The sequence below is a fragment of the Halichoerus grypus genome, chromosome 1 (assembly GCF_964656455.1).
Source record: "Halichoerus grypus chromosome 1, mHalGry1.hap1.1, whole genome shotgun sequence".
Taxonomy (NCBI): Eukaryota; Metazoa; Chordata; class Mammalia; order Carnivora; family Phocidae; genus Halichoerus; species Halichoerus grypus.
The window spans coordinates 143,845,591-143,873,443 of NC_135712.1; the positions used below are offsets into that span (position 1 = coordinate 143,845,591).

General features: G+C 40.7%; 1 protein-coding gene and 1 pseudogene across 3 annotated transcripts in view; one reads left to right on the forward strand and one right to left on the reverse strand.

Annotated features, from left to right (window-relative positions):
* The window catches only part of CMTM8 (CKLF like MARVEL transmembrane domain containing 8), a 158,237-nt gene that overhangs the window by 6,294 nt on the left and 124,090 nt on the right, over positions 1-27,853 (forward strand). The window lies entirely within an intron of this gene.
* Positions 1,766-1,852, reverse strand: LOC144380272 (U2 spliceosomal RNA; annotated as a pseudogene).

Sequence of the window (27,853 nt, forward strand, 5' to 3'; positions counted from 1 at the left end):
GGACATATGTTTTCACTTCTCTTGGGCACTTACGTAGGAATGGAATGACTGAGTCATAGGGTAACTCTTTGTTTAATAGCTTGAAGCACTGCTAGACTGTTTTCAAAGTGGCTGCACTACACTACAATCTGGCCAGCAATCCGAGTTCCAATTTCTCTACATCCTCACTAAGATTATTTTCTGTGTTTTTGATTCTGGGCATCCTACAGGGTGTGAAGTGCTATCTCATTGTGGTTTTGGTTTGTATTTCTCTAACGACTAATGATGTTGAGCAGCTCTTCATATGCTTATTGGTCACTTGTATATCTTCTTTGGGGAAATGTCTATTCAAATCCCTTGCCGTTTAAAAAATTATTGTTGAGTTGTAAGAGCTCTTTACATATTCTGGATACAAGTCTTTTATCAGATAGATGATTTGCAAATATTTTTCTACCATGCTGTGGGTTGTCTTTTCACTTTATGTGACGGTGTCCTTTGAAGTGCAAAGATTCTTAATTTGATAAAGCCCAATTTATATATATTTTTTTCTTTTGTGGCTTATGCTTTTGATATCATATCTGAGAAGACTTTCTTAACCCAAGGTCATGAAGATTTACTTTTATGTATTCTCCTAAAAGTTGTATAGTTTTGTCTTACCTTTGAGTCTGTGATGCATTTTGAGTTATGTTTATATAGTGTGAGATAGGGGTCTAAGTTGATTCTTTTCCATATGGATAGCTAATTGTCCCAGCACCATTTGTTGAAAAGACTATTTTTCTCTCATTGAATTGTCTTGACACCCTTGTCAAAAATCAAATGTAGTATAAGGGTGTATTTCTGGATTCTCCGTTCTATTCCATTGATCTGTGTCTTTTGGCCAGTACCACACTATACTGATTACTGTAGCTTTGTAGAAAGTTTTGAAATCAGAAGTTGTGGGTGTGCCAAATTTTTCTTTTTTCAAAATTGTTTTTTGGCTATCCTGGGTGCCTTGAATTTCCATATGAATTTTAGTATCAGTTTGTCAATTTCTGCAAAAAGGGGCAGCTGAAATTTCAATATGGATTGTGTTGAATCTGTAGATCAATTTGGGGAGTATTGCCATCTTAACAAAATTAAATTTTCCAATTCATGAACATGGGATGTCTTCCCATTTAATTAGGTTTTCTCTAATTTCTTTCAAAAATGTTTTGTAGTTTTCAGCACACAGGTCTTGTTTTTCTTTTGTTAAATTTATTCCTAAGTATTTTATTCTATTTGATGCTCTTGCAAATGGAATTATTTTCTTAATTTCATTTTCAGACTGTTCATTATTAGATCATAGAAATCCAATTGAGTTCTGTATCCTTGATCTTGTATCCTATAATTTTGATGATGTCATTTATTGGTTCTAATAGGGTTTTTTTTGGTGGTTTAGCATATGTGTTTTTAAGACTTTTGATTCTGCTGCCAAGTTGTACAGAAAAGTTTATACTGATTTGCATTTCCTCTAGTGGTATTTCAGTGTGTAACAGGGTTTGTTTCTGCAAATACTCAAACTTTCTTTTAATATTTGCCAATTTTGTTGGAGTGGGAGATACTCAAAATAATAAAAACTAGTTTGGCATAGACACCATTAGTCAGAAAGAACATCAGCTGATATTTAGGGGACCCCGGACATGTGAAAAAGAACAAATTGTTTTTATTTGCATTTCTGTGATTATTAAAGTTGAATATTTTAAATATGCTCATCAACCATTTATTTCTTCTTTTGGTAACTGCTTGTTTTTTCCTCTTCATCTAAAACATGGGCTCTTTCTTTCTTTAAAAAATGTTTTAAAGATATAAAAGAGAGAGACTACACTTGATCTTAGCCAAAAGGCCGAGAAGCGATAAAAGATAAAAGAGAGAGAGAAAACTTAAATGAATATTACCTCCCAGGAGAGAAATAAGATTGGTTTGGAGAATGTGTTTGAATGGGTTGTTTGCTTTTTAACTGCTTATCTTTTTATAGGTTTACATTTTTTATAACGAGGATGTATTTATGGGTTAATGGAATTAAAGAAGCCTACAGCAAAGTAATAAGTGCTCATTGTAAAGATAAATTTCAAATCATTTATGTATAGAATGAAAACTGAAAGTCTCTGCTAACCTACATCCTTCCTGCCACCCCTCATCTACCCACCTGCCTTGACGTACTTACCATTCGCATTTCTCTCAGACCTTTTTCTGTATATGAGCATGTTACATAAATTCTGCAACTATTTCATCATTTAATAATATCTTGATATTTTTCTATGTTCTTCTTTGTTGTTTATAAGTTTTCTATATACTATGGGTATTAATTTTCTCTGTCGCTTGTTAATAGCATCAGTCATGCCATTTTCATCAAAATAAGTTTCTAATTTGCATGAAATCTAAACTGTTATCTTTGGGGTGCCTGGATGGCTCAGTTGGTTAAGTGTCAGACTCTTGATTTCAGCTCAGGTCATGATCTCAGGGTTGTGAGATCGCGCCCCACATCAGGCTCTATGCTCAGGATGGAGTCTGCTTGAGATTCTCTCCCTCCCTTGGATGCTTTCTAAATAAATAAATAAAATCTTTAAACTGTTATCTTTATTTAGTCTTCTAGGGTTTACTTTGCTTAAACATGGCTTCCCTACCCCCAGGATTATGCAGATATTTGAAGAAAATATAGTTGAATTTTTTTTTAGTGTTAAAAGTATTTACCATCTTAAGCCATAAGTTCCTTTTGTGTGTATAAGGTAAGAATGTGATTTCACCTTTTTTCCCCAAATGGATATGTAGTCTCACCATTAATCATATCATATTACCATATATGTGTAACTATTTCTTGACCCTAATGTGTTCTATTCCTGAGTCAATTCCAAGCCCTTTTAATTACTGTAGCTTCATCATGAATTTTAATATCCAGTAGTCTTATAGATTTTTGTATTTCTTTGCTGTTCTTGTATATTTACACTAATACAAGTGATTTTCAGAATCAGTGTTCCTTAAACCCTCTTACAACTTTGATTGAGTTGTATTAAATTTATAAGTTAATTTGATAATTTATAAATTAATATAATTAATTATAATTAATATTATAAATTAATATGATATTGAATCTTATAATCTAGGAATATTGTATGTCTCTATTTATTTGGGTCTATTTATGCTCTTGAAGTCCTAAGTTTTTTCCAGATGAATCTTATGTGGTTTTTAAAAATATTTATTTATTTGAGAGAGAGAGTGAGCGAGAGAGAGCCTGAGTGGGGGGAGGGGCAGAAGGAGAGGGACAAGCAGATTCTCCACTGAGTAGGGAGCCCAGCTCATAGGGCTCAATCCCAGGACCCTGGGATTGTGACCTGAGCAGAAGGTAGACGCCCAACTGACTGAACCACCCAGGCACCCCTTATGTATTTCTTACTAGAATTAAGAATTCTCAATTTTGATAAGGGAGATTTGTCAAAAATTAATTGGATTTATAAATTTCTGATTATTTGTGGTTTATAAGGAAGCTGTTATTTTTCTTATTTCAATCTTGTGTGTAGCCATCTTATTTGAGTTACTAGTTCTAATAGTTTTATTTATGTTATAAGTAAATTATAGTAGTATCTGTAAATAAGGATTGTTTTCTTTTTCTCTTTTTTTAAAGATTTTATTTGTTTATTAGAGAGAACATGAGAGGGAGAACACAAGATGGGCAGAGGGGCAGAGGGAGAAGACGACTCCCTGCTGAGTGAGGAGCCCAATGTGGGGCTCAATCCCAGGACCCCAGGATCATGACCTGAGCCAAAAGCAGACACTTAACCAACTGAGCCACCCAGGCACCCTGGATTTTCTTTTCCTTTTTATATTTATACTTTTCTTTTTTTTCATTATTGCATAGGTTGGGACTACCAGTGTAATGTTGAATGATTGGGATGATATGAGTGTCCTTGGCTGGCTCATAACTTCAGTTGGGCTGTTTCCAATGTGTTAATGATAGTACAGGTTTAACTACAGGTTCTGGTACATATTCTTTATTGAGTTAAGGAAGGGAAGTTTAACTTGTACCTATTTTAATCAAAAACGATTATTGAATTTAGAAGATAGAATTTGGGGGGAGGAGTGTTTATCAATGTGATCACCCAGGGTTTTATTTCCCTTAATTTGCTAATGGAGTGAATCATATTAGGAAATCTAATGTTGAATCATTCTTGTGATCTTGGAATAAATCTCTACTTAGTTATATTCTTTTAATATTCTATTATATTTTAAAACTTTTTTTTACTCTTGAATTTAATTTGTTAATATTATATTTGATTGTTTCTACACTCATGTAAGACCAACCTTTTTGATTCATTTGCTGTGATCTATTTTGTTTGATTTTAATATCACCATACAAGCTTTTTTGGCTAACACTTTTCTGTTATATTCTTGTCCCTTTATTTTGAATTGAAGTGAGATTCACAAAACATAAAATTAACTATTTTATTTAAGTTTTTATTTTAATTCCAGTTAACATACAGTGTTATATTAGTTTCAGGTGTACAATATAGTGATTCAGCAATTTCACACATTGCCTAGTACTCATCAGAATAAGTGCCCTCCCCTATCCCCATCATCCACTTCACCCATCCTGTCACCCCCTTCCCTTCTGGTAACCATTAATTTGTTCTCTCTAGGTAAGAGTCTGTTTCTTGTTTTGTCTCATTCTCCCCCCCCCCCCCCGCCTTTGCTTGTTTGTTTGTTTTGTTTCTCAAAGTTCACATATGATTGAGAAGCAGGAGAAGCAGGCCTCCCGCTGAGCAGGGAGCCCGATGCAGGGCTCCATCCCAAACCCTGGGATCATCACCTGAGCCCAAGGCAGACACTTAAGGACTGAGCCACCCATGCGCCCCAAGGGTTTTTCTACCTTTTAACTATTGTTGATTATGCTGCTAAGAATATTCACGTACAAATTTTTTGTAGACATATATTTTCATTTCTCTTGCATGTATTCCTAAGAGGAGAATTGCTGGATCATATGAAAACTCTACTTTTAACCATTTGAGAAACTGCCTGACTTTTTTCCAGAGTGGATGCACTGTTTTATAATCCCTACAGTACTTTTTATTTATTTTTTTAAAGATTTTTTTAATTAATGAATTTGTTTTTTAAATAATCTCTACACCCAGCATGGGGCTCAAACCCACAGCCCCAAGATTAAGAGTCACACGCTCCACTGATCAAGCCAGCCAAGCACCCCACTGCACTACTTTTTAAAAAGTTGATTTCTTAGGAATTGTCTCTTGCTGGTTGTCTGAAGCTTCCCACCCACATTACTGAACAACTATTTAGACTTAACAAGTTTAGATTTTTTTACACTCTTTTGTCAATTTTTTGTGTCATTTACTTTCTTATTTTTCAATTTCCAGATAACTCCTTGAGTAATTGTTTTAGAAAGACTTTGAAGATGGTAAACTTTTTAAATTATTGCACATCTAAAAACATTTTTCTTTTATCTTCATACTTGAATAATAATTTGGTATAAAATTATAGGTCCTAGCATTTCTTTTCATTAATTCTTTGAAGACCTTGCTTCATTGTCTTCAAGCATCCAGTACTGTTAATAAGAGACATGATGGTCTGGTAGACCCTAGACAGGCCTTGAGGTTCAGTCCCTCCCAGGTCTTGTCCATTCATGATTGTGCATTCCCACAGACTTAGTTGCAGCCCAGCCTTGCATGAAGTGACTTGCACGTTGCATTACCCATGAGAACGTAGAAAGGTGGCATTGGTGGTATAGCAAGAAATTGTGGATAGGATGTTGTTTTATTGGAGTGAAATGGTTTGTGAAAGGTAGTTTTGCAACCATATCTGGTAATTATACTGGAGCTTCATTCAGGTTGTTGTGGTTAGGAATTAAAGAAGATTGTTAAACCCTCACTTGGAGTTTTCTGAGTCCTGATTGGGTCTCTCGCTGGGTAGACAGAATGCTGTTGCCCCAACCTGGTATTGATGGAGAGGACCTGAAGTCCCTCTCTCAGGGCAGTTCTAGCCTGATGTCCCCTGGTGATCCCTGCTGAGAATATGTCCTTTGCATCTCTTGCAGAACATAATCTTTGTAACATTTAAGTCAGAGGGCTTGTTTACCCTAGGCTATAAACCCACTCCTCTGTGGGAATAATGTTCTTATTTCCTTTTAAGCAACCAAATGGTTTTTTTTTAAATCTCCCTAGAAGCTTTTGGAATTTTCTCCCTATCTTTAGAGATCTGTAGAGATAATATAATTTACCACTATGTATCTAGAAAAGCATTCTTCATTTATCAGCCTTCATTGGACCCATGTAACTAATATCCAAATCTCTCTTCAGCACAGAAAACCTTTCTGTATTTCCTGCATCTGTTCTGTTTTCTCCTTCCAAAAACTCTTTATTCAATCCAGAAGTTCCAGGAAAGATTAAACTGTCTTCAGTTTCTCCTTGCTTTTTTTTTTTCCCGCAAACTTTCCTTCTCTTTGTTCTTTTGCAGAGTTTTAGGGAAATAACAGTTCCAGCCCCAATTCAGATTTTCTGTGGAGTATGGTTTTTTTTGGGCTTTGATATTTTAAAATCCCAACAGTTTGTCATTCTTTTTAGTTTGTAGCCCGATTGCTTCTTTTTTTTTAATTGAATCATTTTAAGACCCTTTAGTATATTTACACTTTGTTTGCGGAGAGACCTCTTCTGTTTGTTGAATCTGTTGGCTCCTTCTCTGGCTGATTTCCTCAATCATTTGGTGATTCATGTTTGTTGGTTTGTAATTGTAGATGAGATGGCTGGAGAGTGCTTAGTGTGAGTAAGAATCCTGTGCCCCTGGCAGTGAACACAGGTTTTCATCACATGACCTGTATCTAGTCAGTTTTGTTTTGTTTTGTTTCCAGAGGAAGAGAAATATTAATCCGGCGAAGGGGGGATATTACGGAGTAGTGTACCTGTGTGGACTTTTCTATGAGGTGTGCACATAGCTTGTTGAATCATCTGGCTGTCTTGAAGCTTTGTCTTGGGGGCTATTTCCAGAAGTAACTGCTGGAGGGAATCGGGGAGACGATGATTAACTTGGGAGCTTCTAAGCCTTCAAATTCATAATTAGCAGATTACTCTCGGCCTATTCCTTCTCCCACTTCTGTTGTTAACTCTAGTCTGGATTTTTCTGAGGGTCTGTTTGGAAGCTCACCTTTTTTGATAGGTCCTCAATTTTCCTTTCCAGAGCTAAAGGTTAGAAATCCCATGTTTGTCATTAGTTTGTTCCTGTGCCCCTCACTGTTCCAGGCTGCCGCTGCTGCGCTATCCAGCTTTTCAGCACTGGTCTGTATTTTTTTTTTTTTTTTTTTTAGATTTTATTTATTTATTTGACAGGGAGAGGGAGGGAGGGAGAGGGAGAGAGAGCACGCACAAGCAGGGGGAGCAGCAAGCAGAGGGAGAGGAAGAAGCAGGCTCCCCGTGGGGCTCGATTGCAGGACCCTGGGATCATGACCTGAGCCAAAGGCAGCTTAACCAACTGAGCCACCCAGGTGCCCAAGCACTACTCCGTGTTTTTAAATTACTTGTGGGTTTTGTTTGTTTATTTGGTTTGGTTTGGCTTTTTGGTCATTTCAGTGGGATTTTGGGAGGATGAAGAGGTAAGCATACAGGTCTGGTCAGCTACCTTGAAAGAGAAGTTCAGCTGTTTTGTTATTCACTTATAGGTATTTTTAATGTACAGAAGGAATACTGACCTTCTCTCTGTGTTGCAAATATTTTTTTCCAGCCTGTCACACTGTAATTTTATTTATGATGATTTTATTTACAAAATCCAAAGTTTATCTTCAAATTTATTCATCTCATTCCCCCCCATTTGACATCGTGCTTAAAAGTTTGTACCTCACTAACAAAAACCAAGTACATTAGTATTTAACCTTTTTCTTTTAGTACTTTTTAGTATTTAACCTTCATATTGCAATTTATTGTAGCAGAAGGTATAAATTCGAGCTCTAACTTTGTTTCCAAATGTCTGTTCAGTTGTCCCAACAGGATATATTGACAACTGCTCTATTCCGGTCTTTGTTCCCATGTTTCAACATCTGTAGTTCTAGGATACATTTTAACATCTGCTAGGGGAAACCACCTCAGGCATAACTTTTAGAATTTTTTTAAGCCCTATGCTGCTGTGTCCCCTCTCTCCTGTCAAACTGCATTAGCTTTTGATTGGATTTTTATATAATGCGTGGATTAATTTTGGGACAAAGTATTTACATTACTTTAGTTCCTACGAAGACGACTTCTCAGCTGTTCCCTGTCTTCAGTGTTGTGTTAGGATTGATTCTTACGCTCTTCAAGGTCTTTTCCAGGGTTTTTTACAGTGTAAGTTAATAATGCATCTCTTATGTATTCAATCATCAGGTATGTGGTGAATATTTATTGTGTGCCAGAATCTGTGTCTGGCATTTAGAATATGGTGGTAAATAGCACCTTTCTATTTTTATTATAACAAATGATCAGAGATAGGATGTAAGACATAAAAAGAAAAATATGCTTAGGGAGGTACTGAAGGATAGTTTAAAACTTCAAATTTTCAAATTTGATCTGAAATTCAGAAGGCATTTATTCCTTGCAGGCCTTTGGTCCATTATTCATCTCAAAATCTAAAATATAACAGGTGCAAAATATAGTTTGTTTCTTTTTGCTTAGATTTATGACTAGAACTATTCCCAGGAAGGTAGCAGTACTTTTCCTTAGATGAGTATTTTCCATTAATTTTTTTTTCTTTTTTTTTTTTAGATTTATTTATTTGTTTGTGGGGTGAGGGGCAGAGGGAGGGGGAGAGAGAGAGAATCTCAAGCAGACTTCCCACTGAGCGCAGAGCCAGACTTGGGGCTTGATCTCACGACCATGAGATTATAACCTGAGCTGAAATCAAAAGTCGGATGCTTAACCACCTGAGCCACCCAGGTGCCCCACCATTCATTTTCATTTAAAATGAAATGTTTTTGTTTTTTGGGTTTTTTTAGATTTTATTTATTTGAGAGAGAGTGAGAGAGAGAGAGCATGAGTGGAGGAGAGGGGCAGAGGGAGAGGGAGAAGCAGACTCCCCGATGAGCAGACTCCCTGCTGAGCAGGGAGCCCTATGAGGGCCTCAATCCCAGGACCCTGAGATCATGACCTGAGCTGAAGGCAGACGCTTACCCAACTGAGTCACGTAGGCACCCCACCATTAATTTTCATTTAAAATGAAATGAATTTTCACTCTTATTATTTCAATTGATACTAAGCCAGCCCAAGTTTTGGGGAATCCCTTCTTAAATTTACTTTCTAGTTGAGCATTGATTTGAGGAAACAGTTCCTAAATGATACATGAGAGTCTACCATACTTGTGGAGTGCAAGGTGAAACAATTCTCACCTGATTGTTTCTCCCTCTTCCATAACCACCCATCAGGTTCATGCTAACCTGTCCAGTAAAATCTCCTTTCAATGGGAAAGCAGGATATCCATTTGTCTTGGTCAAGGTTCAGCTGCAGATGACAATATCCACTCTAGCTGGTTGAAGCAGCAAGAGATTTATTATACATCGTTAGATGGCTTCCAAAATTTTTTGTAGGGCTGGAAGAGCAGGCTTTTAAAGCTGCTAAAACTGCTAAGCTTCCAGTAAAACCTTCCAGAATCACACCTCAGAACCCCCTGTCATGGGTAGAAAGGCAAAGAAGTAGGATTTACTCTCACAGCTGCTGGATCCTGGGGCTCCATTGCCTCCATTGTGACACACGGCCCCAAAAGACTTCCCCCTGACTTACCTCTCAACACTATGAAGCAAGGGATGGGACACTGGGATTTCAGGATAGTGGTCACAAACAAACCACTCCTTGGTTTGCAGTGGGAACACAGAAGCAGGCAAAGCATGTCTTCTAGCCCCATGATGTTGTCTTTTGCTTTCCAAGCCTTGGATGAGTGTGACTGCCCAAGCTACGTCATGTATGGAACCTGGGCTATAATCTGGTTTCCAGCGTCTGGTGAGCAATAAGGCATACTGCAAGGGGAACAGAGTGGAGTTGAGTGGATCTACCTACCGTACTTATCACAGCCACTTTCATTGGATTCTACTAGGCTCATTGGGTTGGAAGTGAAAGACCTGTGACTTGTCACACTTCTAGGACATTCAAAGGACTTGCCCTTTTTCAGTTTAGACATGCATTCAATTTCTAGCTATATGACCTTGCACAGCTGACCTAATATTTCCTGAACTTCCATCTATAAAAATGAGAAGGGCGATGATGACTTAGCAGAGGGATAGCAGAAGGTAAAATTAGCTAAAATACATGTAAGCCCTGTCCCAATAAACATTGGTTTATTTCATGGCTAAATATAGATTTCTTTCTTTCCTTCTTCCTTCAGTAGATCCAGACTATGTAGATTAAACCCACTTGGACAGGGCTGCATTGAGAATGAATGGTCATATCTTAGCTTCTAGTGAGTTTTTATGCACCCAGCAATGAGCATGAACATAGAATTTAGCTTCTGTGGTATGTACTGAGGTTAGGAATATGATGATACTTCTAATTAAAGAAAGCTTAAAGGCTACAGTGAGAACTACAAAGACCCATTTATTTTACCTTTTAACACAATCAGTTCACTTAGACTGTGAATAGGAGAATGACCTAGCTACAATTATGAATGGTGCCAACTTTGTAGGTGTAGTGGAAACATTTCATCCGTTTATGTTCTTGTGTAAACTCTATTCAAAGAAGGTCTAAAAAGCTATGGGGTAGGTCAGTTTTCCAGAGGTCTGAGTTTAATGGCCTGTTTTGGAAAAACATACAAAGTTCTGACCTTCTTATCTTGCCTTACCCTTTCCTTCTTCTATCAAAAACCTAATTATAAGTGGTGCCACTTTCTGGGAGGAAAATAATTCAGAGGAGAAAGACATCTTTATTGTTGATTTGTAACCTGCCTTGTTTCCAGAAAGGACTGGAGGCAGGACAGTCATCTTTAAGTTGAGGTTTTAGGGGCACCTGGGTGGCTTAGTCGGTTGAGCGTCTGTGTTCTGCTCGGGTCATGATCCCAGACACCTGAGATGGAGCCCCGCATCGGGGGCTGCTGCTCCCTCTGCCAGTGCCCCACCTCATGCTGTCTTTTGCTCTCTCTCTCAAATAAATAAATAAAATCTTAAAAAAAAAAGAATCTATACAATCTTTATCAATCAAGGATTGACAAGCATCAAAGATCACTTTAGAAAGAGAAGAACTTTATCATAAGCACTAAACTGTGAGCAGACTTGAAGGGGCATTCTTGAATAAGATTCTTTAGAGACAGAGAACAGTTGTGTTTCCTGATACTGTGTGTGGTGGTCAAGAGGAGAAAATACCCAGGACTTGTCAGCTCATCTGCCTTCAACTCTAGGTTTACTTTAGGGGGAAAAAAATCTGTGTGCTTTGAGGCTCTGGCCTCCTTCTGGTTTCACAAGCCCAGAAATTTCCTTAGAGATGGAGACCTTAGAGGAGACCTATGTAATCGCTATATTTAATATTCTACTAGCTTATACTTTGGAAATCATGTCTCAGGTTCCTTTAACTGTGACATGAATCTTGAGTGGTTTTCCTGTTCATTCACATTTCAGATCACGAGCTTATGTTCTCACTGCCCTGGGAAGCTAATGTTGGATTTTTTTTTTTTTTTTTAACTTCCCTCTATGTGACTAGGTTCATTTAGTGAAAGGTGGAAGACCAAAGCTCAGTGAACTAGGTCACTGGTTAATACCAGGCTGGCTTAGCTGCTAGCCGGTAGAAAGAGAGCTCAGGTGGGAGGTGGTGTTTGTGTTTCTTGTCCCTTGGGGGACTTGAAAAGGTTGGGCCACAGTAGCTCAGTTGGTGACTTGCATAATTGAAGAGTAGGGAGGTGTCTTCTGCAGACTCCTACCATGCCCCCAGAACTAAGATTCCTGAAAACTTTTTTGTATGTGAAATATCATACGGTACTAAACTTAAATATGATTTAAAGAATAATAAAACAAGTATAGGCCAACCACTCACATTAAGAAATAGAACTCTACCATATCTTAGAGGCCCCTTGTGTGCCCTGTCCTCTTTCCCAGAGGTAACTCCTGTCCTGGCTTTGTATCCTATAAAGTTCAAAGTGTTCCAGCCATTGTTTAGCCCTGACTCATTTTGAACTTTACAGAATATAGAATCATGTGATACTTTCTTCTGTTACTTGCTACTGTTATTCATCATTGAGTGTTTTCCATGTTGATCCATGTAGCTGCTCATTAACTTTTAAAATTGTATCTATTATAGAAATGTATCATAATTTGTCCCTTCTGTGTTGATGGCCACCTGGATTACCATGTTTTAAAATGATTAAGCTTTCCATTTTGTATTTCTTATCTGCTTTTCTTCTATTTGTTTGGAAGTTCTGCTCTATCTATCCTTTGGTGGATTTGTTAGCTATGTTAACATTCATACTTAGTCTGCTATACAGGTTGAAATTAATGTGTATTTTTAACCTGCTCCTAAGCAAAAACAAAGACCTCAGAACTCTAATTCAGATGACATCCCTCACAATTTATAATATTATACTCTTTTCCACCTACATGTTAGGCATTATAATTATTGTATACAGTCAACAGTTTTGTTTTACCCACAACCCACATGGTTGCCCTGTATCTTTGCTCATTGTTTTTCCTTATATCTCAGGTCCACCATCTGTGTTTGTTTTTACGAAAATCTTTTTCTTCCTCATTCTTGAAAGATAATTACACAGATTATAGAATTCTAAGTTGTCAGTCCTTTTTGTCTCCATTCATTAAAGGTGTCATTCTTTTGTCTTACTGGTTTCCATGGCTGCCGTTGAAGTTGGCAGTCAAATTGCAATTTGCCTCTCCTTTTTAATTTGGCTTCTTTTTTTTTTTTTAAATTGCCTTTGTCTTTGTATACAGCAATCTCATTGCATGTCTGAGAATTTCTTTTTATTTATCCTTGGGTTTAATAGGGATTCTTGGATCCAATTATGTGTTTCAACAATATTGGAAAATTCTCAGCCATTCTCTCTGGAAATGTTGGAAATACTGTCTTTCTCATTTTATTTCATGTCCTTCTGAAACTCTAATTAAATATGTATTAGATCCTCAGACTCTATCTTCTGTCTTTTAAATTGATAATTTCTGACTCTGTGTTCCTGGCCTGAATTTTATTATTTATTTATTTATTTTTATTATATCTTCTATTTTAATAATTCTTTTTTAGCTGTTTAATCCATACATTCAACTTTTAAATTCAATTCTTTACATTTCTAGAAATTCCTTAACTTTTTCAGATCTGCTGTGTTCTTTAGGGCCTACATAGACTCAGACCTAACCCAAATGAGAGACAGAGTGTTGCTCTGAATTGAAAGGGATATTTTTTGCTCTCCACCCATTGCCAAGATTGAGATAGCTGTTATCTTGCTGTTCCCTCTGGACAGTGAGTTAATTCTTATCTACCTTGCCATTGGAGGGATGGTCCTTTAAGATTCCACCTGTACTTGGGGCGGGGGTGGGAGGTTTTTTCCTGTTAGGCTTTTCACCTTGGGTGGGCCCTTGGCTTTTTTTTTTTTTTAATCCAAATATCAAGATTTTTTTTTTAATTTTATTATGTTAATCACCATACATTACATCATTAGTTTTTGATACAGTGTTCCATGATTTATTGTTTGCATATAACACCCAGTGCTCCATTCAGTATGTGCCCTCTTTAATACCCATCACCAGGCTAACCCATCCCCCCACCGCCCTCCCCTCTAGAACCCTCAGTTTGTTTCTCAGAGTCCATAGTCTCTCATGGTTCGTCCCCCACTCCGATTTCCCCCCCTTCATTTTACCCTTCCTACTATCTTCTTCTTCTTCTTCTTTTTTTTTAACATATAATGTATTATTTCTTTCAGAGGTACAGGTCTGTGATTCAACAGTCTTACACAATTCACAGCACTCACCATAGCAAATACCCTTCCCAATGTCTATCACCCAGCCACCCCATCCCTCCCACCCCTGGGCCCTTGGCTTTAATTATCTTCTACCATCTAGCACCAAGATGGAAGTTTGACAAAGGATCTGAATGGCAGTTTCTCAAAGAAAATATACAAAGGGCCAATAAGCACATGAAAAGATACTCTTTCTCCTTAGTCTTTAGGGAAATGCAAATCAAAAGCACAATGAGATAACTCTGCACACCCACTAAGACGGCTGTAATTAAAAAGACAGGCAATAACAAGGCTTGGTGAGGATGTGGAGAAATTGGAACCCCCACGGGCTGCTGTTAGGATTGTAAAACGGTGCAGCTACTTTGGAAAACACTTTGACAATTCTTCAAAAGGAAAAAACAGAGTTATTATATCACCCAGCAATTCCATTTCTAGGCATATGCTCAAAATAACGTAATAAAACAAGCTTTTGTTAAAAAAAAATTGAACACGGGTGCCTGGGTGGCTCGGTTAGTTAAGTGTCTGCCTTTGGCTCAGGTCATGATCCCAGAGTTCTGGGATGGAGCCCCACATCGGGCTCCTTACTCAGCGGGGAGCCTGCTTCTTCCTCTCCTCCCCACTCATTCTCTCTCTCTGTCTCTTTCTCTCTCAAATAAATAAATAAAATATTTTTAAAAAAATTGAACACGAATGTTCATAGCAGCATTAATCATAGTAGCCGAAAGGTGGAAACAACCCTAATGTCGATGAATGGATAAGCAAAACCTGATATATTCATACAATGGATTAATTTTTTTAAAAAAGATTTTATTGATTTAAGAGAGCAGGCCTGCAGAGCACAAGTGGGGAGAGGGGCAAACGGGGAGGGAGAGGGAGAGAATCTAGAGCAGACTCCGAGATCACGAGATCATGACCTGAGCCGAAACCCAAGAGTCGGACGGTTAACTGACTGAGCCACCCAGTTGCCCCCACAGAATGGATTATTAATTTAGCTATAAAAAGGAATGAAGTACTGACATAGGCTACAGCATGGATGACCACTGAAAACATTATGCTCAGTGACAGAAGCCAGACACAGAAGGCAACAACATATTGTAGGATTCCATTTTTATGAAGTGTCCAGTGCAGGTAACTGCATAGAAACAGAAAGTCGATGAATGTCACTGGGGCCTGGCCCTTGGAGGGGCAGTGGGGGAATGATAAGGGAGGGACTGCTAATGGGTATGGGGTTTCTTCCGGAGATGATAAAATGTTCTGACATTAGGTACTGGTGATGGTTGCATAACTTTGTGAATATACTAAAAAAAAAAAAAAAAAATACTCGTACATTTGAAAAGCTGAATTTTATGGTATACAAATTAGATCTCAAAAAAGCTGTTCAAAAAAAAAAAAAAAGTAAGCTCAAGGTCCCTACGAGTTTCAACAAACTGTCAGCATGAAAACTGGCTTTGGCATTTGACGATTTCCCCAGGATTCCTGTTTTATTTCCTTTTTGGCCTCTTAGGGTTCTTTCTTTTCATGCCAGCTCAGTTAACATGTTTAAAAATGTTTTATATTTTATCTATACTTGTTTCATTTGGGAAGATAACCAGCCTGTCATACCACTAGAAAGTTGAAGGCAGAATCTTTTTAATGTTTTAATTTTAAGAAAGTTCAAGTTGCTAAGGAAAATTGTAAAAACAGTATAATGAATTTCCTCCTCCATTCACTCATTTGCTTTCTCCAATGTAAATATCCTACTTCATCCTCCCTCCCTCCCTGTCTACTTAATATTTTTTGTGGAACCATTTTAGAGTAGGTTGCAAAATTTACAACCCCAAATACCCAAGATATTTTGGCCTGTGTCTCCCAAGGACAAGAATATTCTCCTGTGGAACCACAGTAACGGTCAAGTTCAACAAATGTACCCTGGATACTAAGACAGTTCATACTTAAATTTTACCATTTGTCCCAATAATTCGCTTTATATGTATTCACTTTTTCCCTATCTGGATGTACTCCAAGATCACGTGTCACCTTTAGTCGTCCTGTCTCTTTCGTGTCTTGTACCCTAGAACAGTTCCTCAGTCTTTCTACCTTTCACAACTTCGGCAGTTGTGAAGAATCCAGGGGAGTTGCTTTGTGGAATGCTTCTCGAATTGGGCTTGTCTGAGGTTCCCTTCTGAGTAGATTCAGGTTGCCTTGTCCGAGATGCCACTGAAGTGAGGTGTGTCCTGGGTACAGCGTAGCAGGAGGCACGGGATGTCGCTGTGTCTCGTGATTAGTGAATCTAACCTGCGTCCTTTTCCAAATGCTAAACATGGCATATTTCTGAGCAGAAATGGCAGAATTTGGAGTCAAACAGATCCAGCTTTTAGTCTTGGCCTAGCAACTATTAGCTCTCTGATCATAAACAAAATATGTAACATTTTAAAGCCATCTGTGAAACAAGGCCAATAACACCTACTTCTTGAGACTATTGAAAAATCAAATGCAAATTCGTGTAAGTTGTTTAGCATGGTGACTGGCACAGGAGGAAGTCATAACTCTTGTTTTGGGAGAGGTGATGTTACCTCAGTGTCCTGGGAGCCTCCCTGGCCCTCAAGGGTACTGGTGAAATTACTCAGAATCTCAGTAAAGGAGCCTAAAGGCCTCCCACAGGCTTCTCAGATTCTCAGAGAACCAGCGTTCTCTTGGTCTTCTCTGCCTTCTCACCCACCTCCCCTGCCCTTTGCTATTGTCCGTCTCCAGTGTCCCTAAGAAGCCCACTTGCCTGACGGTTGGATTAGTTTTAGGCATTGACCAATGATGGGCAAGAGGCTCTTGGCAAATGCAAACAGACGTCCCACTCCATTCTCCTCCCCCTCTTGTTTTGTCACCTTCCCTCCCGGATTACTCATCCTCCTCACCTCCAAATCCTTCTCCCTCCGTTCAGGGAAACTCTCAAGCTCCTACCTCCAAATTTGTGTATCTTACCCAGTGGGAGCACCCACAGAGCAAGGGCTCTGCCCCAAACTGGACCCCAGCTCCCTAGAGGGCAGATGGTGTTAGGAGTAGGAGCCTCTTTTCCTGGAACATGATCTTTAGAGTCTGTTCATTGTGCTGCTTGGGCAACAGTAACAGCATGGTATTTCTCTTATCTTTAAATCGGCTTTTGACGATGTGCGTGGTTTGAACCTGTATGGGGAGTATCTTCATGGAGACACTGCCCTGCTGGCAATTAGAGCGATCAAGTGCCTGTGGCTAGCCGTGGACGTTTGCATAGACATTTAAACCTGAATTCCAGGGGACAGATGGGCTCAGCTGACGTTGCATCACACGGGATCTTACTTTTTAGAAGTGACTGTAAGTTGGGACCCTGCAGAGTGGTGAGGCCACCTAGGCTATTTTCTTGTAACCTGTCTCGTCAGTGGGTCCCACAAAATGAGCATCGGATGTCGCATCTCCTGTGTCTTATGCCACCTCCCACCCCTTCTCCAGGGAGTGGTTTGTCTGGGTGAACTTGTTTGGTGAGGCTGCCAGACCTTCCATATGAAACGGAGGGATGCCTTTCTCACCTTTGATTTTTTGCATAAATGGCTGACACTGGCATGGTCCTGTTATCTATCCCCATCTCACGAGAAACTCCTTAATCTCGAAAAGGAGGGGGAAGGGAGAGAAAGAAAGGGGCTATGTTCAGCCTGGTAAAGGCCACTGGTCTCCAGGGAGGCTGTGCGGTGGGCTGTGGGCAGGTGAGAGCCCATTGCTGTTGGTGCTGCTGACTTAAGGCCTGGGCAGTCAGTGCTCCAGGGAACGGAGCCACCTTGGAGACCGCGTTTGAGGCTGGTGTTTGTGGGAACACTCTTGTTTTGCCCAAGCTTTCGGGACTCTGAATATCTTGCCACTGTTACCACCCTAAATTATGTTGCTCATTCCAATAAAAAGTCTTCGTTTCAGGGAAGCCTGTGGGAGAGAAACGAGGATGGCCGCCAGACTGGTTTCATTGGGCTGTATGGTGTTGGAAATCAGAATTACTTGCCAATATGTAAAAGTCAGATATCTTAAGAAAATCTGCATTTCCATCTACATTGGGCAAATGTACAGCATCGGACCCACAGTCTCTCATGGCAATAATCCTTTGGAGCCAAGAAATGGCTGCCATCGGCATGTAAGAATGTTGGTCAAGATGCACGTTTGACTTTTGTGACAAAGACCAAAGTAAGTGACTCAGACAAGATAGGAACTTGTTTTTCTCTCATTTGACAAAGTGCTGGTTGTCCAGGGTAGAGAGGATGACTCCACAGTGCCAGAGTTCCAGCTGCTTCTGTCTTGTTTCTCTGTGTCCTCCACGTTGGGTTCCATCTCGCGGCCCCTGTGCTTTGTTTCCCACCATCACGTCCGTTCCAGCCGGTATAGTAGGAAGGGGATGTGGAGGGTGTGTGCCTTCAAGCCCCAGCCTGGAAGTTGCATGTATCACTTCTTCTCCCACCCTTTTGGCCAGAATGTACTGGTGTGACCACATCTGGTGGCAGATAAAGCCGGGGAAGCATGGTCTCCATCTCTATGGCCATGTGAATAGGTAAAATCCAGTTCTCACTAAAGGGACAAGGTGAGAGCGGGTATTGTGGACAGCTAGAGTTCTGTGTCGCCACAGGCCGAGAGTCATGGCCATTCACTGCTTTATACCTGATGTGTTTCATTCATTGATGTTACCTGTTTTGTCCCTGTAGACAGTCGAGGTTCCATTCTCAGCTCTGCCCTGATAATCTCATGCAGCACACTTCCATGCTTTAAAAAAAAAAAAAAAAAAAAATATATATATATATATATATATATATATATATATATATATAAATTCAATTTAGGGGCGCCTGGGTGGCTCAGCTGGTTGAGCATCTGCCTTCGGCTCAGGTCACAATCCCAGGGTCCTGGGATCGAGCCCCGCATCCGGCTCCCTGCTCTGCGGGAAGCCTGCTTCTGCCTGCCACTCTGCTTACTTGTGTTCTCTATCTTTCTGTCAAATAAATAAATAAAATCTTTAAAAAAATAAATCCAATTTAATTAACATATACTGTGTTATTAGTTTCAGGGGTAGAATTTAGTGATTTATCAGTTGCATATAACACCCAGTGCTCATTATATCACGTGACCTCCTTAATGTCTATCAAGCAGTTACCCCATCCCCTGATCCACCTCCTCCAGCAACCCTCAGTTTGTTTCCTAGAGTTAAGAGTCTCTATGGTTTCCCTCCCTCTCTGTTTTAGTCTTTTTCCTTCCCTTCCCCTATGTTCATCTGTTTTCTTAAATTCCACATATGAGTGAGATCATATGGTATTTGTCTTTCTCTGACTGACTTATTTCATTTAGCATAATACCCTCTAGTTCCATCCATGTCATTGAGAATGGCAAGATTTCATTCTTTTTGATGGCCAAGTAATATTCCATTGTGTGTGTGTGCGTGCGTGTGCGTGTACGTGTGTGTGTGTACATACCACATCTTCTTTACTTTCTGCTGCCTCTGCTTAGAATTCCCTTCCCTGCCTTTCAGGCTGGCAAACTCCTCCTCAGGGTAGCTTGGCCCCTTCTTTCCCTTCCCAAATTGACTTCTCTCTCCATTGTCTCATCCTAATACATAAATGCTAATTTTTATATAATACCTTTTAGTTTACTTACCTTTATGTGTTCAGTATACCAAGTGCCTGGCAAGGCACTTGGCACATAACAGACTAGTGATCAGTACCATTTACTGACCATTCAGAGAAAGACACTTTCTAAAACTTTTATAAACGTTATTTTTAATACCCCACAGTGAAATAGTGTGTTAGTCATGGCTTTTGCAGTTGTAGATGATGAAAACTTGGCCCAGACTGATTTGAACAGCAGCAAAAAAGGAGGGAGCACTTGTTAGTTCATGTATCTGGCAAGTGGAAATGTGGGTCTAGCTTCAGGTATGGCTGGGACCAGGAGCTCCAATGATAGAAGTAGGTCTCTTTGACCATGCTTTCTTCTTTATAGACTTTGTTCTCAGGAAAACTTTCTCTGCATGATGGTAAAGATGCCACTCACAATTCTGTATTATCCATATAGTTTACTGATCCCAGAAAAAAAGAACATGAATCCGTTTCTTCACAGTGGTAACCAAGGACTGGAGGAAGTCCCTCATTGACCTGGCTCGGGTCCTATGGCCATTCCTAGTCCATTCAGTAGGGCCAGGGAGATAGAGTACACTGGCCATACTTGGATCATCTGTCTACTTCTGGTACCCGGGTGTGGAGTCAGCCCTGCTCAAATTACATTACAAAAACACGGGCCTGCTATCCCATTTACAGATATGGTGCCTGAAGCTAAAAGAAGTGTGGTGACCTAAGGTCAAAACAGGAAGTGGCAGAGGTAGGAATCGAACCAGGTCTTTCTGGCGCCAGATGGTAGGTCGGCTCTTCATTCACTACACTTAGCTTTTTCTGGAATGAATGATGCTGGAACTTCTCTCTCTGTGTGGGGAATACTCTGAGGTTTGATGCTTCTGTGTGTGGCAGTCAAAATATAGAAATATCTTGTAGCCCCACCCGGGCAGGATTTTATGTAGAAATACAAATGTAGCTGTGAGCTCTGTTTTCCCTGGAACACCTGCAAGTGGCTATATCTGAAAACATTTCGTTGGCCAGCAGAAGAATTCATTTCACGTTGATGAGAATGGGAGGATTTAGGTAGCTAGATTCGTCTCTTCTCTTGGAGCATTTTGGTGTGTTAGCACGTCGATTCTCAGCAGAGGTGATACTACCCTCAACGAAGTAAAAACTCATTCTTGGGGGGGAGGGTAAGAAAAAATCTTATCCTTTTTGTGTGTAAAGTACATATATACATATATATAAATATACAGTTTATGGTATTAAACTTGCATGAGGAGGATATGCCATGGTGGGTCCCCTCTTGAAAGCAACAACAAATTTCCCCTCAAGGTCATCCATACCTCCAGTTGTCCCCTCTTTTCTCTGCTCCCCTTTGAAGCAAAACTTCTTGAAAGACTTGTCATTATTTCCTGAGTCTTCCTCTCCAATCAGCCTGTCACTAACCCACACAGCCTGCTCTGGTCAAGGCCAGCAGAGGCATCCACTTCGCCAAACCTAATGGTGAACTTTCCATCCTCATCTCGCCGAACCTGTGGACTACATTGACACAGCTAACCACTCTCTCCTTAAGTACCTTCTTTTCTTGCATCTGGGTTACTGTCCTAAATTTCTTCTCTCTTATTTAACTAGATGTACTCCTCATCTCCTCAGCTCTAAGCATGGGAGTGCCAGGGTTCGGCCCTTCCAACCTTTCTGTTCTCTGTCTAGCCTCATTCCCCCAGTGCTCTCCAGAATTATGGCTTTACATGTTTTCTGTCCAGGACTTCCAGTGTGTACCTCCAGCCTGGACCTCTCCCCTGAATTCCAGATTTGTAATTGCTCGCACACCGTCTCTCCTTGTATGTCTCATAGGCAGCTCAACCCTAAGTACCAATTTTCAGGAAATGTAGGGGACAGAGAAACACATAAAAGGACCCATGAGAATACAGTCAGCAAAGTCCAGACTGTGTCACTAGGACAATTTCCCCAAACAACCGGTGTTAAACTAAAAAACAGAAAGGCGTAATGGAGGAGAAACCTACCGATGAAGGGAGACTTAAAAGAGATAAATGTCAGTCAGTTGCAATATACAATATATAGACTTTATTTGGACGTTGATTAAAACAAACAAATGGTAAAAAATTATGAGACAATCAGGGATCTTTGAATATTAATAAGTATTGATATTAAATAATTATTGTTTTTTTTTTTAGCTGTGACAGTGGTGATTTGGTTATGTGAGAAAAGAAAGTTCCAAAAAAAAATGTACCCAGAATGTTATCAGTACTCACCACCTCCAGTATTTCCACCCTCAGCCAAACTAACATCCTCTCTTGTTTTGACAGTTGCCTCTTTTTTAAAAAAATTATTTATTTGAGAGGGAGAGAGCGAGCAGCAGGAGGGGCCTAGGGAGAGGGAGACAAGCAGACTCCCTGCTGTGCATGGAGCTGTGGGGGGTGCTGCTGGATCCCAGGACCCCGAGACCACGACCTGAGCTGAAATCAAGAGTCAGATGCTTATATGTTAATTAATTGATCTTAAATAAAAAAAAAAAAGAAGGGATGCTTAATCGACTATACTACCCAGGCACCCCCTTGACAGTTGCCTCTTAACTGGCCTCCCTGCTTATACCCCCATCTCCGACCCCCCAGTCTGTTCCCTACAGTATGTCATAGTATGCCACTTCCTGCTTCATTTGGAGTCAGAACCCAAGTCTATTCAATCTGTAAGACCCCATCTCCCATCCCCCCACTCAGTGGTTAGCCCCTCCAGCCACTCTAGCCTCCTCCAGTCTGCTTTCCTTTTCTCCATACCATTTATCACCATCTGACAATCTTTTTTTTCTTTTTTGTTCTGATACCTCCCCTAGAATGTGAGCTCTGAGAGTAGAATCCGTATTGTTCATTACTGTGTCTCCAGGGTTTAAAATAGCTCCTGGCACATAATAGGCACTAAGTAAATGTTTAAGGAAAAAAATTTTTTTCATGGGAAGAGGAGTGGGGGCATTAGGAAAAAAGTGTTTTTGCAAAGGTTCCTTGGAGGTGAGGGGCAATAAGGAAAAAAGGTTGAAAAACAAGGCCTTAGCCCAAGCCATGAGGATGCACATGGTTATCTAGGGCCTGCTCTTGTTACTGAATTTTTCTTTCCTCTCTTCCCATCATTGGGACAATTTGTGTTGTTTTATCTATGACGTCTAGTTGTCAGACAACAAAGTTTTGCTAATTGGCTCCCACTGGGGAAAGGCCATTTGAATTTCTTCTTTTCGGACTGTACCACAACCCCTTGAGCTCTTCCTGTGTGGCTAATATTCTCCTAGTTGCCGTGGGGAAACTACAGGAGATGTTGGTATGCTTTGCCCTCTGGAGAAGTCTCAGATTTGCAGAGACGAGGCTCCCACCCATAGTGGGTGTATGCAAAATAAGCAGCGCCCAGGAGGGCTGTTAGCTTCCTTTCCCCTATGTGAGCTGGAGCATGCAGCGCAGTAACTGGGGGACTTTACTGCAGTGCCGTCATCCCTGGGGCACTTGGCATTTTAGGCTGGGCAGTTGACTGTTGTATGGGACTGTCTCCTCCAGGGCAGGATATTCAGCATCTCTGGCTCCCAGGATTTATCTAGACACCAAAAACGTCTGGAGGCGTTTCGCACATGGGCACACATCCCCCCAACTTTGAGAGCTGAGGTAGCAGAGGAGGAATAAGGAAGACATGAAGGCGGTCCATTCGGAGACTCAAATTCACCATGAGTTTGTGGCCAGAAAACAATGCTCTAGACATGTTGAGATGCCTCTGGTATCTTTTCTGAAACTGTTTGTAATAATTTGTAATTGCAGCCCAGTTCTTTCTAAAAACGGTTTGAAGTGTTTATGAGTCCATATAAACCCCCATGCACATATACACTGAGATTTAACAGAACAGAAGTGGAAAAAAAAAATCTGAGAGAACAAAGGGAGGGAGACAAGTGAGCCGTCGGGCTAGGATGGGGCCTCTGGTGGAGGACCACATGCTGCCTGCCACACGTGCCAAGGGGCACGAGCTGGGGGGGGGTCTGCCTCTCTGCAGCCACTATACCTTTCTTCATGACGCCTGTAATTTTTCTCCTTTATTCATCACATTGTGTGTGTGTGTGTGTGTGTGTGTGTTTTAATTAAGTAAACTTTACGCCCAATGTAGGGCTCGAACTCATGGCCCTGAGATCAAGAGTTTCATGCTCCACCCACTGAGTCAGCCAAATGCCCCCCCCACTGTATTTTTTTATTGAAAAATCTAAGTAACTGATTCTATAACCTTATTTTAAAAGGGGACCTAGGCATTTTAGTAGAAATTCTAGACAATCCGTGTCTGTCCTCAACACCAGCTGGCAATCACAGCTCACGGAGGCCACGAACTGTATCTATTCATCTTTGTTCTCCAGTACCTGGAAGACAGGAGGAACTCAATAAGTATTTTATGGAATAAATGAATGGTGTTACAGTTCTCCTTACTGGAAAAGAAGAAACCAGTCGATTGAGGGAGAGTTATTTTTTTGTCTTCCACCCCCAAGTCTATTTTGAGAATTTTCCATGTGGGCAGTTACTATCTTTTTTAAGATTTTATTTTTTAAGTAATCTCTACACCCAACATGGGGCTTGCTTGAACTCACAACCCCAAGATCAAGAGTCGCACGCTCCACCGACTCACCCCTCGTGTGAGCAGTTATATCAAGAATGTTAAATGGTGTCCTGAGTCTTGTTCTCAAGAAAACTTGGGAGAAACTTCTCAGAATTCATGTGGCCTTTCCTCGTAGAGGGGAAGTTGAAGGCCTGACACTGAAGGGCAGCTTAGTGGAGGAGAGTCTCAGAGGCCAGAGCTATAAGGCAATCTAGGTAGGCACATACCTTTCGGTCATCTGCCCCGATCCAGGAACGAAGCTTAGGGTCCTTAGGAAGGGTGGAGAACGGTCCTTAAAAAGACTGCTTCCAGCACAGCTGTGTACACACTGGAGGTGGTTCTGTTTGAGCTTATGTAATACAGCAGTAAAGAGCAGGCACCTTGCATAGAGTTGTAGACAAATCTACACCCCCATCCTCCCAAAAAGGACTATATGCAAAAGCGGGTGAAATCCGTAAACTTCATAGACTAGTTAAGTATCCTGTGCACGTATCTGTGTCTCGGTTTTGGCAAAGTACTGTTGTTATGTAAGATGCCACTGTTGGGAGAAGCTGGGCCATGGGTACAGAAGACTTCTGTCCCATTTTTACACTTTCTTACGAGTTTATGTTTAATTCAAAGCAAAACTTTTTTAAAAAGCAGGGTCACGGGGGCGCGTGGGTGGCTTAGTCTATTAAGTGGCCGACTCCTGATTTCGGCTCAGGTTGTGATCTCAGGGTCCTGGGATCGAGCCCCTCGTCGGGCTCCTGGTCGCTGGCAACAGAGCTGGATTCAGTCCCATACCACCCCATGCTGAGTGCTGACTCTTTTCTTAGCACTTACCATGACTGGAAACTACGTATTTGCTCTTTGCCTTTCTTCCCTTGGAATATAACCTCCTTGAAAGGAGAAGTGGATCTGTACCTAGCACGGGGCCTGGCACCCTTTTTTTTTTGTATTCGAATGTTTGAGTGAAGTTAGCACTGCTGACTTAAACTCTCTGAGACTGTTCTGTCCTTGTTACAGTGAGAACAATGCCACCTCCTCAGGATCTCGGGAGGAGAATTATGTGTATGGAGAGTAGATGCTCAGCTCCAGAGGTCAGCAGACTTTCTGTAGAGGACCAGACAGTCAATGTGCTGAGCTTTGCAGGCAACACAGCCTTGTCGTTGTTGTCCCTACTCCCCTGGCCACTGTGGCACAAAAGCAATCATAGATAATATGTAACTAGTGAATGTGGCCATGGCCCAATGAAATCTTATTTGTGAACACTGAGACTTGAATTTCATATAGTTTTCACATCACGACGTATTCTTTTTCTCCCCCCGAGCCACTTAAAAAATATTAAAACCACCCTTCGCTCCTGGGCCGTATAGAACTAGGCCGTGGGCTCCGTCTGGCCTACAGACCGCAGCTTGCTCAGTACGGCCGGCACCGCGCTTTCGGGCACGTCCGTTCTCCATGTTGCTGGCCACAGGCGTGCACACACTGTGGAAACTAGACACTTCAGTGGCCAAGTTAATGTTCCCTCGCAAAAGGGGATCTGTGGCCTGGACCATCTCTGGGACTGGGAGCAAAGCTGCTCCCATGGCCTCAGTCTACCCAATCTGCATTGTACTCCGGAAGCTCCATTTCCCGTGTGAGTTCTTAAAAATCCTCTTGCTCTAGGCACTCGAGGGCATTCTGCACGTGAACTTGTCTAGTGGGGAAAGGTCACATAGATTTGGGCTCAGACCCTGCTGGAACAGCCTCTTCAGCTCCATGAGCTTGGGCGGGTCACTCCGACCCTCTGAAACTCGTTTGTCTCCATTTAAAAATCAGAATGGTGATGTATAGTGGAGTCATGTTTGTGGCGCTTTGCATCTTGTGTTTTGGGCTAGGTAATATCCATTAAATTCCTTTTCTGCCTAAAGTAGTTCTACTTACCTAGTACATTAACAGGTTGTTTGAGAACTGGCACAAAACAGTATATTAAGGGACTGAACACTTACCCATCATGTTCATTGGGCACCTTCTGTAATATTTAAACCTAGATGAGGTAGGAGACTTCCCACCTGGAATGGATTAAGGTAAGATTGTTTCCATTCTTTAGACACTCACACACAGAGCTACTCGGTTCTCTCAGTTTGAAGTTTTTCCTTCAGTATTTTGTCTTTATTAGAATTAGCTTGACATGTAGTCATCATCTTTTTTTCAAAGTTTTACCTAAACCTCTCAGATATTTTGTTCCTGAACAGGGTGGAGACCAATGTGAAACTGCTTTTACTCTTAAAATCATGAAACACTTTAGCTGTTAATACTATTAAATTATTACTAGCTGAATTCTTTTCTTTTTTTCTTGAGAGAGAAAGAGAGAGACTGGGGGAGGGGGACAAAGGGAGAGGGAGAATCCCAAGCAGGCCCCATACCCAGCATGGAGCCCAGTGCAGGGCTCAATCTCATGACCCTGAGATCATGACCTGAGCCGAAATCAAAAGTCAGATGCCTAACCGACTGAGCCACCCAGGTGCTCCTAGCTGAATTATTTTCTTTGTGTTCAGATAAGTTGTAGGTAGATTGATTGGGTGAAGACCACTAGTAAAGATTTATATTTTGTCTTTGTATATGCTAGGAATTACAATTTTTTGCCAATTCACAATAAAGTTAAATTAGAACATTATGGAAATAATAGTTTAGTGGAACATATAAATGCCTCTTGGAAGGCTTTTAAAGGTTGATTAGATTGATAGAATCAGAATAATATTTTCAAAAATTATTGGTTAACTAAAAATCTACATTATGTCATGTGTTTCCTCAACCTTATGGAGACAGGCAAATCAAAAAGGCACAAGTCTGTTGATTCAGACTTTGGTTGTGAGCGAAGGAGATGTGAAAATCATCTGGAGGCTGTTGATAGGATTATGGAGAAAACCACGAGAGAAGCTGGAAATACATTCATATGCCAACTGACTCTCACAAAGCAGCAGTGTTCTGGGCTTGAGGTTTGGCAACGAAAGAGACAGTCTGTCCAGGGCTTTTTTAAAAAAATATTTATGAAATCTTAACTCATGTGATCTATACTATTCACTTGACATATTTTATTGTGGATCATAAAACTGAGGCTCCAGAAGATTAAGTCACCTGCCAGATAATAGCTAGCCCTGGGATCTGAAGCCATGCAGCCAGACTGAACAACCCATGATCTTTTCGCAACATTTCTGTGTCCAGGAGTCTGCGACCATAAGATGATAGACAACAGAATCCCCGCCCTCAAGGGGCTTAGAATTTCACCGAGGAACTGACTTTCATGCATGACAGTAATGAGATGAAAATACAGCCATCATTTCCAAAGCCCTTTTTTTCCAAACGGGCTATCTCATCTGAATTTCCTGCAACTATAAATTAACGGAGGCACATGCCATTAGCTCATTTTTTTCCTGGTGAGGAGACCAAAACTCAAAGAATTAGTGACTTACTTAAGGTCATACCAGCAGCAAGTGACAAAGCCAGAGTCCTGATCCTTTGTCTCTCGCAGTTTCCTTCATACCAGAAGTTGCAAAAGCCACTGCAAATAGGGGCCAGGCAGGCAGCATTAATGAACAAAGCAGGCTGGTCATTGGGCAGCACGGAGCGGTGGGTTTGTGGTGAGCCAGAGATCGCACCTTCCATCTCCGGGGAGCTGCTGCTTGTTGCCGTGGAGGAACGAAGGGGCTTAGCAGTAGCAGACCTGCTGATTTTTCAGAGAAGCCGTAGTCTGAATTTTAGTATAAATTTTCTTACTAACCTTCTCT